At 43.3% G+C, this 16775-nt stretch overlaps 1 protein-coding gene across 1 annotated transcript in view; it reads left to right on the top strand.

Moving 5' to 3' along the window:
* The window catches only part of LOC145395709 (ionotropic receptor 93a-like), a 51642-nt gene that overhangs the window by 34642 nt on the left and 225 nt on the right, over window positions 1–16775 (top strand). The window lies entirely within an intron of this gene.

Raw genomic sequence — 16775 nt, 5'->3', positions numbered from 1 at the left:
GTCACAGTGAAGAGAAACATCTTCTTTAGTTACCAAACTAGTCTGCCACTTACCATCTCCTCAAGCAGTAAGTATACACAAGATGTCAAACAAATGGGATGATAGTTAGACTCATTAAAATAGTTTTTAAGTGGCTTAGGAAATAAAAGAACAATACTCATTCCCTAATTAGTGGATACTTATCCTATTGTAAAATACTAAGAAAAATAGATTATCGTACAGTAAATGGTAAATCATAGCATAAGGAATGTCATTAAGTCCAGGAGCAAAGTCCTTACTCTGCTGGAGAGCAGTCTTGAGTTCACAGATGGCAAAGAAAACATAAGGATCCAATTCATTATACAGAAATAAAATACCTAACCTTTCCTGTTGATGCCTGAATAAGCTGAATTGTTTGGAGGGATCTGAACAAAAAAACATTGTAAAATGCACTGCCAGGGCTGAAGCTACTTCAGAGGACATCGATAAAGCAGATCTCCGAATTTTAAGCACCAAGGGAGAAGAAGCTGATTACTTACCCGTTATTTTCATCACTTTCTTCCTGACCAGTGGTAAAGAATTGGATAAGGTGATTGAGAAGACAAAGGTTCTCCACAAGGTTTGACACGAGTTCTTCAGAACCCACTGATACGGGTACAAGCTTTCTTAAGCTGAGTGTAAAAGAGGACATCTTTATTTTTCCTAAGGTTCCTACAAGCAGCTTTATGGACACACCTGCCTAAAGCACACTCCTTATCCCACCAAGGCACATGTCACCTTCAAAACTTTCCAGACGTTCGTGAAATAAAAGAAAGGCCAGCCTGATGTACAGTCGTTGTGAAATACTGTTCTGCATCATCAGCCCTTTGAAAGTTGGGAACACTGCAGTCAAGACCACGGTGTTCTGCAAACTCTCCCCAGTCAGCCGAACACCAGGGAGGGACACACTTCACCAGCACAGAGTTGCATGCTTTAACCAGAAAAGGGGGTAATGATCAATACTATTCATATGAGACAAAAGCTCACATGAAAAGTTAAGTGAAGAATTACGGGAGACCAATGTAAGATTAAATAACAGATAGAATGCCAGTTTGTATATGAAATGTATCAGCTTTCCCGTGCTCAGAGGAGCCAGATCCAAATCCTCAGCAGTATATGCCAGATCACTAAAGGTGTTACATACACTGTAGTTTCACCCCACAAAGCATGACAAAGATTTAAGTCGCCTAAAAGAACAAATGGCCTAGGAAGCTGACGAATAAAGTGGTCATGGTACAGAGGGGCGTGAAAACGGGGGGGGGGGGAAGTAGCATGGGCCGAACAGGGTAGTACTCCCGAGGGGAATGGGAATGCTGGTGATAGAGAGAGCTGGAGCTCCTGTTTCACTAGCTATCTAACCATCCCCCTTTGCTGACCTTTTCATTGTAACTGTAACATGGAGAGTAGACCACCATACTCTCCCAAACATTTCCTCTATCTATGCACTACACCACATGCACTATACATTTCACACAACATATCCCACTTCGTTACAGGGGTTGGCGCCAGCAAGGGCATGCGACCAGAAAACTTTGCCCCCAGTACCTAGTGGCAGACTTCTGGGGGGAGGTGTGGCAGGGGTTACGCCGGCATAGATCATGAGTCCAGGGCGAGATGGGGCTCGGGCCTGTGCTAGAGGGTACAGGGCACTGCGGTTCCCAGGTTGCCGCTTCCGCCCAACAGAGAGGGGCTTGAACCTGGGAGTAGTGCCCCAGGAGGCTGCCCTATCAGTGGGTGTATAATGGAGGGATAGTTACAGTGCCAAGGCGCGCTTGGAGGGTGTCCCTGCAGCTGTCCTGGCAGGGTGCCCAGAGGCCACTACCACAACCACTGGTAAGCTGGTGGGCTAGGGGTCCCAGATCCATTGCCTGGACCTGGGACTGTGCAGTGAGTGGAGCCTGTGCTATGTCTATCCCCCATTATTAATACTGAAGATTTCAAAACAAAATAAGTTTCAAAGCAAGCCTGAGGACAGTAAATCACCCAAGGGGATGAGGGTGGGTTCATGGAATGTGGAAAGTTTGAGAGGAAGAGCGGGGAAGTCGTTGAAGCATTCAGTAGGAGGTGGGTGGATGTGGCATGTTCTCAGGAAGTCCGGTACAGGGGTGGATCAGCCAGAAAGATTATTGGGAAGGGCTGTTACTATAAGTTGTTTTGGCAGGGGGGGGGGGCAGACGGATATGGAGGTGTTTGTGTGATGGTTGTGGAGAAATGGGTGGAATATGTTATGAATGTTTTGAGAGTAAGCGATAGGATATTGGTAGTGAAAATTCTGTTAGGTAGAAAGATAGCTGCAATTATATCGGCATATGCTCCACAGGCAGGATTGGATGTAGCAGAGAAAGATAGATTTTGGGATGATTTAATACGTGTAGTGGGTGGTATGGATGATGAAATAGTGAATTTGGGAGGGGACATAAATGGTCATGTAGGTGAAGCAGCACAAGGTTATGAAAGAGTGCCTGGGGGAAATGCATATGGTATAAGGAATGCAGAATGGGAAAGGATACTTGAGTTCGGGGAGGCAACGGACATGATTGTGTGCAACACATATTTTAGGAAAAGAGACAGTAGGTTAATTACATATGAGTCTGGGGGAAATAGCAGTCAGATAGATTATTTTCTGGTTAGGAGGGCCGACAGGAGGTTAGTGATGGATGTTAAAGTTATAGGAAGTGAGGAGTGGGTGCAGCAGCACAAACTATTGATTTGTGATATGGTGCTTAAAGAACAAGTGATGAAAAAGAGGACTTATGTACCTAGGAGGAGAATATGGAAGCTGAAAAACTAAGTAGTAAGGGATGCCTTCTATAGCTAGTTGAGGAGAGTGGTGCCTGAACAGGGAGCTGTAGACCGAGGCGTTAATGAACAGTACAGAGCCCTCAAGAACAATTTCTTGAGAGTTACTGATGTAACATGCGGTTGGACAAGAGGACCACCAAGACATAAAGTAACTTGGTGGTGGGATGAGGGTGTAGAAGCTGCAGTTAAGGAGAAAAGAAGGCTTTTCCGGGAATGGAACAAGGGTGGTAGCAAAGAGGAATATTTGGCTGCGAAGCGGAGGGCTAGAAGAGAGGTATACAGGGCAAAGTCTGAGTCACAGAGACTATTACTTGATAACCTAAATCATGGGGAAAGGAAGAATATGATATTTAGGGTGGCAGGTCAGGTGAAGAGGGATATTAACCCGCCCTGTCCCGTCGACGTATGGGTACGAGAGGAACGATTTGCATTTGCCAGTCCCGGCGACGTGCCGGTACGTCGTGCAATTGCAAGGTCCCTAATTTGCACAATTTTCAATTTTCGCACGTGATTTTTCGTATGTATACACGGGACACCTTCCTCTATTCCTCTACAAGATCCCAAGCAGGAACAATGCCTTACACCGCATAACCCCCCCCTCCCCCCTCACGCCATTGTCTCGGCAATTCACCTGTTACCAGTGACCTGGCCAATAAAGACATTCAGGGCCAGAGTGATTCCCCAATTGATGACAATGTGGAGGAAAAGGTTTACATAGCATTAGAGGAAGAAATAGTCAGAAATGATGATCAGGTAATGTGGGAAAAGAAAAATCATGAATGGATATTAGCTAGTGAGTGAAACAATGCTTATAATGCCTATATTATTGCTTGAAAACCAATATACTCTCATACTACATATAAATTCGTACCAAGTAAATAAATAAATACCGTTTATGAGTGGATAAAATAGTTACCCTCCCATAGAATTCGTTTTCTTTGGTGCCAGCAAGTTAGAAAACCCAGTCAGGTAAGGAGGAACTCCTACCTGGATTGAGTATTTTAAACCTCAGGTGAGCAATTTCTCTATGAATTTTCGATGTTTCTCACCAAAAGCGGAGGTTTTAGGCAAAATTTTTTTTTTCGAAAATACCTCGGGACTGGGGGATGTCAGAGGTGCAGAAAACCTCGGGATGTGACGGGTTAAAGATACATGGAGAGAGCATTATAACCGGTTGTTGAATGAGGAGTTTGATTGGGAGAGGGAAGGTTTGGAGCCAGCAGATCCAGTGTCTGGCCATTGGCCTTTGATTGATGCTGCTACTGTGAGTGAGGCAATAGGCAGGATGAAGGTGGGGAAGGCAGCAGGTGTGTCTGGGTTGACTGACGAAGTGTTGAAGGCCTCAGGCAATATAGGGGTGAGGTTAGTCACTGACCTGATAAATAGGATTATTTATGAGTGTGTTGTCCCAGATGATTGGTGAAGAGTGTAATTGTATATGTGTATAAAGGGAAGGGTGATGCCCTGGAAAGAGGAAATTAGAGAGGTATATAGCTTTTAGACCAGATAATGAAGGTAATGGAGAGAGTTTTAGAAGGTATGATTAGAGAAAGAGTGAATATTGATGAGATGCAGTTTGGGTTTATGCCAGGTAGGGGGACCACTGATGGTATGTTCATTGTTCGACAGCTTCAGGAAAAATATATTAGTAGGAGAAGGGATCTTTATTTTGTTTTTTGTTGATTTGGAAAGGGCCTTTGACAGAGTCCCTAGAGAGGTGGTGAAGTGGGCAATGAGAAAGCTTGGTTTGGAGGAGTGGCTGATTAGGGTGGTTATGGCTATATATGTGGGTGCTCACACCCAGGTAAGAATGAATGGAGATTTGAGTGATGAGTTTTCCGTGAATGTTGGTACCAAAGAAAATGAGTTCTATGGGAGGGTAACTATTTTATCCACTCATAAACGGTATTTATTTATTAACTTGATACAAATGTATATGTAGCATGAGAGTATATTGGTTTTCAAGCAGTAATAAAGGCATTATAAGCATTGTTTGTGGAAACATTGAAAATTCATAGAGAAATCGCTCACCTGAGGTTTATAATACCCAATCCAGGTAGGAGTTCCTCCTTACCTGATTGGGTTTTCTAACATGCTGGCACCAAAGAAAATGAGTTCTATGGGAGGGTAACTATTTTATCCACTCATAAACGGTATTTATTTATTAACTTGATACGAATGTATATGTAGCAAGAGAGTATATTGGTTTTCAAGCAGTAATAAAGGCATTATAAGCATTGTTTCACTCACTAACTAATCACCATACCTGACCTTTTTTTCTGGCTGTTTCTTCTTCTAATGCTATGTAAACATTGTCCTCCACATTGTCATCGATTGGGGAATCACTCTGGCCCTGAATATCTTTACTAGCCAGGTCACTGGTAACAGGTCCTTTGCCAAGACAATGGTGTGAGGGGGGGAGGGGGGAGGTTATGCGGTGCAAGGCATTGTCCCTGCTTGGCATCTTGTAGAGGAATAGAGGAAGGTGTCCCGTGTATACATACGAAAAATCACGCGTGAAAATTGAAAATTGTGCAAATTAGGGACCTTGCAATTGCACGACGTACTGGTACGTCGCCGGGACAGGCAAACGCAAATCGTTGCAACGTACCCATACATCGACGGGACGGGGCGGGTTAATGTATAAAAGTGGATTGCTACACTCATGCTTGAAGAAAAATGGAAAGCTCCCCAGTCTGCCCAGCTGGTGACCCTTTCCAGCACCAGCTGCTTCCTCCTTTCAATAGTACACATCTAGGAACCATAAAACCATACCACTAGGTCATCCACGTAAAAGGAAGAAGACACTCTCTGTGGCAGGGAATCAAGTATGTCATTGACGGTAACAGCATGTTAAGGAACGCTTAGCACACTCCTCTGTGGAACACCCTCTGCTTGAACTAGTAGGACAGAGTGAGGACAGAACTCAGACCTGAAACCTTCGATTCAACTAGAAGTCACTAAAGAACAATGGCAGGTGACTATGCAGCCCCAAATTGTTAAGTTAATTCAAAATGCCATGGTGCCATGCTGTATCATATGCTTTTCAAGGTCAAGGAACAAAGCTACAAGATGTTGCCCAGATGCAAAAGCCTCAAAGACTGCTGACTCAGATCCGATGAGGTAGTCCAATGTGCAGTTGCCAAACTTTCCACCTGGGCAACCTAGCCGTGAAAGGTGGGTAACGGGTGCTGGCAACAGTGTATCTTTTGTGAGTACATGCTCGACGAAAGTTTGGATCATCAGCTCTCGTGTTCCGGAGTGAACCCACCGAGCTCTATAAAATGGAGAGGCTATCTCTGCTGCAAGCTGTGAGTTTGGCCACCATATTGGAACACCAGCACTCAAATTCAAAGTCAAATACTATATTTCCACTTAGCAGTGGTTATTAACCCGTACAATCCTGCCGTCGGCATGGTCCCGACAGTACAAAACGTTTCAATTGATCCTAGTGACGTGATGGTGCTGAAAAAAAAATTTGAGCACTGTAGCACGTCTCAAACTGCTTTAATCTACCATATTTTTTGCTAAGGAGTAGCTTAATGTATTGGCAACATTGTGTCCAAGCAGTTGTAGTACTGAGTTTGGTTGTGCGTGGGTGGGTAACATACATCATTGTGCCACTGTCCATCAGAGCATTAGGATGTCACGAAAATGACGCCATTTTTCCACCTCATTGGAATGGAGGAGGCTGTTGAAACTGTCTCATGGACCATTCAGTCCTTTCATTTAGTGATCCTTCAGAAGAGAAAGACCTGGATAACTATTCTTGGGAGGAATATGAGCCAGTGGAGGACACTGAGAAAGGGGAATCCCCCTTTCTCCTCCCCCGTTCTCTCTCATCCCACCCAGCTCGGTGGGAAAACATTGCTCACGGCTTGGGAAACTGGGCTAAAAACACGATGGACGGCCATCCTGGTCTTATTTCTCCTATGAGGAGTCCTTTTTTTCACTTTTCCTTGATTTGTATGTCCTTTTGGATTGTTTTATGCAATAAAATTGTTTTCCGTTTTTGATTCGGGATTGGGTGGGTATAAACTTGCAAAAATGCCTGGGATGGTACGAGTTAATATAGATACACTCATCGAGTATAATACAAAAACATATATGGACTATGATTATTTTTCTGCCTAGTTCAACAAATTATACTGGGTACATTTAGCCAATGAGTATAAAACAAGGATACTGGGGAAGAATGTTCCCACCCCACCCCAGGGGGCAGTAATGTTAAAGAATTAGCAACAAGAGAGATTTCTTGCTTGTGAAATGTAGTGCCATCTCTCTTCCCATGAATTCTTGTGCCCATTTCTGTATCCGTAAGTTGCACAGTGGACCATGGCACTATATTTTCCGGAATCATTGGCTGCTTTCAAAAACCCACAAAGCAGCTCAATACAAAAATGCGGGCATCAGGTGTGGTGTAACATGGCTGCCGCTACACTAGCGCCGCCCTGACAGCGACTACATAAATTATGCTGTGTTACCCATGAGAAAGCCTCTCCATATTATAGGGTTCAGTGAATGAACCTCAGAGTTCATCCTAATATTCAGTCAACAATTTTTAACAGATAAAATTTCAAAGGAACTTCTTGAAAGTATTGGATAATGCGAGTACTGAAAACAATAAATATAATAATTTAAAAGACCGCATGTTTACATATATCACAAATTAATAAATGTGTTCTTTTTCACTATTACATGATAAACCCATGGTTAAAAACTGTCTACTGAATACTGGGGAGAAGAACCATGGTGAGACTGGCCCTTATAGTAGAAAAATAGGTGCCGGTGTCTGTTAGTTTTGCATTTTGTTAGTCTTGGGCCAGTCTTGATTAACCTATTGAAATACCATTCTTGATCCGAGACATGATTAGATAAGTTAGGTCATTACTCTTTACAGGATTACTCACTGGGATTATATTACTTTAAACTAAAGTCAGCTAGTCATGAGTCGACCAGTGTGATGTATCCTCCCCTGAGATTATATTTAATAGTATATATTTATTTCATAATATTATAAATATTACCTTATTATAAATTTAACCCACCCCATCGTGACCACTTTTCCACCACTGACTCCCACCAACCCCGACCATTTTTGGATTTTTTTTTTTTTAGGCTCAAACCTCTGCTTTTGGTGAGAAACATCGAAAATTCATAGAGAAATCGTTCACCTGAGGTTTAAAATACTCGATACAGGTAGGAGTACCTTCTTTACCTTACTGGGTTTTCTAACAGGCTGGCACTAAAGAAAACGGGTTCTATGGGAGGATAACTATTTCACACCGCTCATAAACAGTATTTATTTATTTACTTGTACGAATTTATATGTAGTACGAGAGTATAATGGTTTTCAAGCAGTAATATAGGCATTATAATCATTCTTTCACTCACTAACTCATCACCATACCTGACCTTTTTTTGCCACATTACCTGATCATCATTTCTGACTGTTTCTTCCTCTAATGCTATGTAAACTTTGTCCTCCACATTGTCATTGATCGGGGAATCACTCTGGCCCTGAATTTCGTAACGTGGCATGACATGGCTTTACTGGCCAGGTCACTGATAACAGGTGAATTGCTGCGACAATGACGTGCAGGGGGGGGGACGAGGTCATGCTGGGTAAGGCATTGTCCCTGCCTGGCATCTTGTAGAGGAAGGTGTACTGTGTATACGTATCAAAAATCACTCGCGAAAAATGAAAAGTTTGCAAGTTAGGGACCTTGCAATTGATTCGCGTTTATGTACATCGACGGGATTGGCAGTGACAAAACGTGTGGACATTAAAGAACGTCGACGGGACTCCGCTGGTTAATATAGTCATATTTATTTGGTCTTGGTCAGCACGACCTGTGGCACATGACAATTTTCCGTGCGACCAGTTACATTTACTTGGCCTTAGTCAACGCGACCTGTGGCACATAACAATTTTCCGTGTGACCAGTTTCATGCAGGTGGCTGAGCCGATGGGAGAGCCGTTTTACTCCTGAGACATTTTTCTCCCCACCCAACTCCACACTCTGACGGAGGTTCATTACAGACGAAGAGAGTTGATGATTCGAACTTTTGCCTAGTATGTACACACGAATAAACAGATTCACTGTTGCCAGCACCCATTAGCCACCTCTCGTGGCTAGGTGGCCCAGGTGGAAAGTTTGGCGACTGTACATCTCATCCAATGAAACCCTCTTTGTCACAGTGAAGAGAAACATCTTCTTTAGTTACCAAACTAGTCTGCCACTTACCATCTCCTCAAGCAGTAAGTATACACAAGATGTCAAACAAATGGGACGATAGTTAGACTCATTAAAATAGTTTTTAAGTGGCTTAGGAAATAAAAGAACAATACTCATTCCCTAATTAGTGGATACTTATCCTATTGTAAAATACTAAGAAAAATAGATTATCGTACAGTAAATGGTAAATCATAGCATAAGGAATGTCATTAAGTCCAGGAGCAAAGTCCTTACTCTGCTGGAGAGCAGTCTTGAGTTCACAGATGGCAAAGAAAACATAAGGATCCAATTCATTATACAGAAATAAAATACCTAACCTTTCCTGTTGATGCCTGAATAAGCTGAATTGTTTGGAGGGATCTGAACAAAAAAACATTGTAAAATGCACTGCCAGGGCTGAAGCTACTTCAGAGGACATCGATAAAGCAGATCTCCGAATTTTAAGCACCAAGGGAGAAGAAGCTGATTACTTACCCGTTATTTTCATCACTTTCTTCCTGACCAGTGGTAAAGAATTGGATAAGGTGATTGAGAAGACAAAGGTTCTCCACAAGGTTTGACACGAGTTCTTCAGAACCCACTGATACGGGTACAAGCTTTCTTAAGCTGAGTGTAAAAGAGGACATCTTTATTTTTCCTAAGGTTCCTACAAGCAGCTTTATGGACACACCTGCCTAAAGCACACTCCTTATCCCACCAAGGCACATGTCACCTTCAAAACTTTCCAGACGTTCGTGAAATAAAAGAAAGGCCAGCCTGATGTACAGTCGTTGTGAAATACTGTTCTGCATCATCAGCCCTTTGAAAGTTGGGAACACTGCAGTCAAGACCACGGTGTTCTGCAAACTCTCCCCAGTCAGCCGAACACCAGGGAGGGACACACTTCACCAGCACAGAGTTGCATGCTTTAACCAGAAAAGGGGGTAATGATCAATACCATTCATATGAGACAAAAGCTCACATGAAAAGTTAAGTGAAGAATTACGGGAGACCAATGTAAGATTAAATAACAGATAGAATGCCAGTTTGTATATGAAATGTATCAGCTTTCCCGTGCTCAGAGGAGCCAGATCCAAATCCTCAGCAGTATATGCCAGATCACTAAAGGTGTTACATACACTGTAGTTTCACCCCACAAAGCATGACAAAGATTTAAGTCGCCTAAAAGAACAAATGGCCTAGGAAGCTGACGAATAAAGTGGTCATGGTACAGAGGGGCGTGAAAACGGGGGGGGGGGAAGTAGCATGGGCCGAACAGGGTAGTACTCCCGAGGGGAATGGGAATGCTGGTGATAGAGAGAGCTGGAGCTCCTGTTTCACTAGCTATCTAACCATCCCCCTTTGCTGACCTTTTCATTGTAACTGTAACATGGAGAGTAGACCACCATACTCTCCCAAACATTTCCTCTATCTATGCACTACACCACATGCACTATACATTTCACACAACATATCCTACTTCGTTACAGGGGTTGGCGCTAGCAAGGCCATGCGACCAGAAAACTTTGCCCCCAGTACCTAGTGGCAGACTTCTGGGGGGAGGTGTGGCAGGGGTTACGCCGGCATAGATCATGAGTCCAGGGCGAGATGGGGCTCGGGCCTGTGCTAGAGGGTACAGGGCACTGCGGTTCCCAGGTTGCCGCTTCCGCCCAACAGAGAGGGGCTTGAACCTGGGAGTAGTGCCCCAGGAGGCTGCCCTATCAGTGGGTGTATAATGGAGGGATAGTTACAGTGCCAAGGCGCGCTTGGAGGGTGTCCCTGCAGCTGTCCTGGCAGGGTGCCCAGAGGCCACTACCACAACCACTGGTAAGCTGGTGGGCTAGGGGTCCCAGATCCATTGCCTGGACCTGGGACTGTGCAGTGAGTGGAGCCTGTGCTATGTCTATCCCCCATTATTAATACTGAAGATTTCAAAACAAAATAAGTTTCAAAGCAAGCCTGAGGACAGTAAATCACCCAAGGGGATGAGGGTGGGTTCATGGAATGTGGAAAGTTTGAGAGGAAGAGCGGGGGAAGTCGTTGAAGCATTCAGTAGGAGGTGGGTGGATGTGGCATGTTCTCAGCAAGTCCGGTACAGGGGTGGATCAGCCAGAAAGATTATTGGGAAGGGCTGTTACTATAAGTTGTTTTGGCAGGGGGGGGGGGGCAGACGGATATGGAGGTGTTTGTGTGATGGTTGTGGAGAAATGGGTGGAATATGTTATGAATGTTTTGAGAGTAAGCGATAGGATATTGGTAGTGAAAATTCTGTTAGGTAGAAAGATAGCTGCAATTATATCGGCATATGCTCCACAGGCAGGATTGGATGTAGCAGAGAAAGATAGATTTTGGGATGATTTAATACGTGTAGTGGGTGGTATGGATGATGAAATAGTGAATTTGGGAGGGGACATAAATGGTCATGTAGGTGAAGCAGCACAAGGTTATGAAAGAGTGCCTGGGGGAAATGCATATGGTATAAGGAATGCAGAATGGGAAAGGATACTTGAGTTCGGGGAGGCAACGGACATGATTGTGTGCAACACATATTTTAGGAAAAGAGACAGTAGGTTAATTACATATGAGTCTGGGGGAAATAGCAGTCAGATAGATTATTTTCTGGTTAGGAGGGCCGACAGGAGGTTAGTGATGGATGTTAAAGTTATAGGAAGTGAGGAGTGGGTGCAGCAGCACAAACTATTGATTTGTGATATGGTGCTTAAAGAACAAGTGATGAAAAAGAGGACTTATGTACCTAGGAGGAGAATATGGAAGCTGAAAAACTAAGTAGTAAGGGATGCCTTCTATAGCTAGTTGAGGAGAGTGGTGCCTGAACAGGGAGCTGTAGACCGAGGCGTTAATGAACAGTACAGAGCCCTCAAGAACAATTTCTTGAGAGTTACTGATGTAACATGCGGTTGGACAAGAGGACCACCAAGACATAAAGTAACTTGGTGGTGGGATGAGGGTGTAGAAGCTGCAGTTAAGGAGAAAAGAAGGCTTTTCCGGGAATGGAACAAGGGTGGTAGCAAAGAGGAATATTTGGCTGCGAAGCGGAGGGCTAGAAGAGAGGTATACAGGGCAAAGTCTGAGTCACAGAGACTATTACTTGATAACCTAAATCATGGGGAAAGGAAGAATATGATATTTAGGGTGGCAGGTCAGGTGAAGAGGGATATTAACCCGCCCTGTCCCGTCGACGTATGGGTACGTAGGAACGATTTGCATTTGCCAGTCCCGGCGACGTGCCGGTACGTCGTGCAATTGCAAGGTCCCTAATTTGCACAATTTTCAATTTTCGCACGTGATTTTTCGTATGTATACACGGGACACCTTCCTCTATTCCTCTACAAGATCCCAAGCAGGAACAATGCCTTACACCGCATAACCCCCCCCTCCCCCCTCACGCCATTGTCTCGGCAATTCACCTGTTACCAGTGACCTGGCCAATAAAGACATTCAGGGCCAGAGTGATTCCCCAATTGATGACAATGTGGAGGAAAAGGTTTACATAGCATTAGAGGAAGAAATAGTCAGAAATGATGATCAGGTAATGTGGGAAAAGAAAAATCATGAATGGATATTAGCTAGTGAGTGAAACAATGCTTATAATGCCTATATTATTGCTTGAAAACCAATATACTCTCATACTACATATAAATTCGTACCAAGTAAATAAATAAATACCGTTTATGAGTGGATAAAATAGTTACCCTCCCATAGAACTCGTTTTCTTTGGTGCCAGCAAGTTAGAAAACCCAGTCAGGTAAGGAGGAACTCCTACCTGGATTGAGTATTTTAAACCTCAGGTGAGCAATTTCTCTATGAATTTTCGATGTTTCTCACCAAAAGCGGAGGTTTTAGGCAAAAAATTTTTTTTCGAAAATACCTCGGGACTGGGGGATGTCAGAGGTGCAGAAAACCTCGGGATGTGACGGGTTAAAGATACATGGAGAGAGCATTATAACCGGTTGTTGAATGAGGAGTTTGATTGGGAGAGGGAAGGTTTGGAGCCAGCAGATCCAGTGTCTGGCCATTGGCCTTTGATTGATGCTGCTACTGTGAGTGAGGCAATAGGCAGGATGAAGGTGGGGAAGGCAGCAGGTGTGTCTGGGTTGACTGACGAAGTGTTGAAGGCCTCAGGCAATATAGGGGTGAGGTTAGTCACTGACCTGATAAATAGGATTATTTATGAGTGTGTTGTCCCAGATGATTGGTGAAGAGTGTAATTGTATATGTGTATAAAGGGAAGGGTGATGCCCTGGAAAGAGGAAATTAGAGAGGTATATAGCTTTTAGACCAGATAATGAAGGTAATGGAGAGAGTTTTAGAAGGTATGATTAGAGAAAGAGTGAATATTGATGAGATGCAGTTTGGGTTTATGCCAGGTAGGGGGACCACTGATGGTATGTTCATTGTTCGACAGCTTCAGGAAAAATATATTAGTAGGAGAAGGGATCTTTATTTTGTTTTTTGTTGATTTGGAAAGGGCCTTTGACAGAGTCCCTAGAGAGGTGGTGAAGTGGGCAATGAGAAAGCTTGGTTTGGAGGAGTGGCTGATTAGGGTGGTTATGGCTATATATGTGGGTGCTCACACCCAGGTAAGAATGAATGGAGATTTGAGTGATGAGTTTTCCGTGAATGTTGGTACCAAAGAAAATGAGTTCTATGGGAGGGTAACTATTTTATCCACTCATAAACGGTATTTATTTATTAACTTGATACAAATGTATATGTAGCATGAGAGTATATTGGTTTTCAAGCAGTAATAAAGGCATTATAAGCATTGTTTGTGGAAACATTGAAAATTCATAGATAACAATATCAACTGAGGTTTATAATACCCAATCCAGGTAGGAGTTCCTCCTTACCTGATTGGGTTTTCTAACATGCTGGCACCAAAGAAAATGAGTTCTATGGGAGGGTAACTATTTTATCCACTCATAAACGGTATTTATTTATTAACTTGATACGAATGTATATGTAGCAAGAGAGTATATTGGTTTTCAAGCAGTAATAAAGGCATTATAAGCATTGTTTCACTCACTAACTAATCACCATACCTGACCTTTTTTTCTGGCTGTTTCTTCTTCTAATGCTATGTAAACATTGTCCTCCACATTGTCATCGATTGGGGAATCACTCTGGCCCTGAATATCTTTACTAGCCAGGTCACTGGTAACAGGTCCTTTGCCAAGACAATGGTGTGAGGGGGGGAGGGGGGAGGTTACGCGGTGTAAGGCATTGTCCCTGCTTGGCATCTTGTAGAGGAATAGAGGAAGGTGTCCCGTGTATACATACGAAAAATCACGCGTGAAAATTGAAAATTGTGCAAATTAGGGACCTTGCAATTGCACGACGTACTGGTACGTCGCCGGGACAGGCAAACGCAAATCGTTGCAACGTACCCATACATCGACGGGACGGGGCGGGTTAATGTATAAAAGTGGATTGCTACACTCATGCTTGAAGAAAAATGGAAAGCTCCCCAGTCTGCCCAGCTGGTGACCCTTTCCAGCACCAGCTGCTTCCTCCTTTCAATAGTACACATCTAGGAACCATAAAACCATATCACTAGGTCATCCACGTAAAAGGAAGAAGACACTCTCTGTGGCAGGGAATCAAGTATGTCATTGACGGTAACAGCATGTTAAGGAACGCTTAGCACACTCCTCTGTGGAACACCCTCTGCTTGAACTAGTAGGACAGAGTGAGGACAGAACTCAGACCCTGAAACCTTCGATTCAACTAGAAGTCACTAAAGAACAATGGCAGGTGACTATGCAGCCCCAAATTGTTAAGTTAATTCAAAATGCCATGGTGCCATGCTGTATCATATGCTTTTCAAGGTCAAGGAACAAAGTTACAAGATGTTGCCCAGATGCAAAAGCCTCAAAGACTGCTGACTCAGATCCGATGAGGTAGTCCAATGTGCAGTTGCCAAACTTTCCACCTGGGCAACCTAGCCGTGAAAGGTGGGTAACGGGTGCTGGCAACAGTGTATCTTTTGTGAGTACATGCTCGACGAAAGTTTGGATCATCAGCTCTCGTGTTCCGGAGTGAACCCACCGAGCTCTATAAAATGGAGAGGCTATCTCTGCTGCAAGCTGTGAGTTTGGCCACCATATTGGAACACCAGCACTCAAATTCAAAGTCAAATACTATATTTCCACTTAGCAGTGGTTATTAACCCGTACAATCCTGCCGTCGGCATGGTCCCGACAGTACAAAACGTTTCAATTGATCCTAGTGACGTGATGGTGCTGAAAAAAAAAATTTGAGCACTGTAGCACGTCTCAAACTGCTTTAATCTACCATATTTTTTGCTAAGGAGTAGCTTAATGTATTGGCAACATTGTGTCCAAGCAGTTGTAGTACTGAGTTTGGTTGTGCGTGGGTGGGTAACATACATCATTGTGCCACTGTCCATCAGAGCATTAGGATGTCACGAAAATGACGCCATTTTTCCACCTCATTGGAATGGAGGAGGCTGTTGAAACTGTCTCATGGACCATTCAGTCCTTTCATTTAGTGATCCTTCAGAAGAGAAAGACCTGGATAACTATTCTTGGGAGGAATATGAGCCAGTGGAGGACACTGAGAAAGGGGAATCCCCCTTTCTCCTCCCCCGTTCTCTCTCATCCCACCCAGCTCGGTGGGAAAACATTGCTCACGGCTTGGGAAACTGGGCTAAAAACACGATGGACGGCCATCCTGGTCTTATTTCTCCTATGAGGAGTCCTTTTTTTCACTTTTCCTTGATTTGTATGTCCTTTTGGATTGTTTTATGCAATAAAATTGTTTTCCGTTTTTGATTCGGGATTGGGTGGGTATAAACTTGCAAAAATGCCTGGGATGGTACGAGTTAATATAGATACACTCATCGAGTATAATACAAAAACATATATGGACTATGATTATTTTTCTGCCTAGTTCAACAAATTATACTGGGTACATTTAGCCAATGAGTATAAAACAAGGATACTGGGGAAGAATGTTCCCACCCCACCCCAGGGGGCAGTAATGTTAAAGAATTAGCAACAAGAGAGATTTCTTGCTTGTGAAATGTAGTGCCATCTCTCTTCCCATGAATTCTTGTGCCCATTTCTGTATCCGTAAGTTGCACAGTGGACCATGGCACTATATTTTCCGGAATCATCGGCTGCTTTCAAAAACCCACAAAGCAGCTCAATACAAAAATGCGGGCATCAGGTGTGGTGTAACATGGCTGCCGCTACACTAGCGCCGCCCTGACAGCGACTACATAAATTATGCTGTGTTACCCATGAGAAAGCCTCTCCATATTATAGGGTTCAGTGAATGAAAGTCAGAGTTCATCCTAATATTCAGTCAACAATTTTTAACAGATAAAATTTCAAAGGAACTTCTTGAAAGTATTGGATAATGCGAGTACTGAAAACAATAAATATAATAATTTAAAAGACCGCATGTTTACATATATCACAAATTAATAAATGTGTTCTTTTTCACTATTACATGATAAACCCATGGTTAAAAACTGTCTACTGAATACTGGGGAGAAGAACCATGGTGAGACTGGCCCTTATAGTAGAAAAATAGGTGCCGGTGTCTGTTAGTTTTGCATTTTGTTAGTCTTGGGCCAGTCTTGATTAACCTATTGAAATACCATTCTTGATCCGAGACATGATTAGATAAGTTAGGTCATTACTCTTTACAGGATTACTCACTGGGATTATATTACTTTAAACTAAAGTC

This window comes from Coenobita brevimanus, chromosome 33 (genome assembly GCF_032717465.1).
Source record: "Coenobita brevimanus isolate Jiangsu-jjx chromosome 33, ASM3271746v2, whole genome shotgun sequence".
NCBI classification, from domain to species: domain Eukaryota; kingdom Metazoa; phylum Arthropoda; class Malacostraca; order Decapoda; family Coenobitidae; genus Coenobita; species Coenobita brevimanus.
This window is presented reverse-complemented; position numbering and strand designations above follow the sequence as displayed.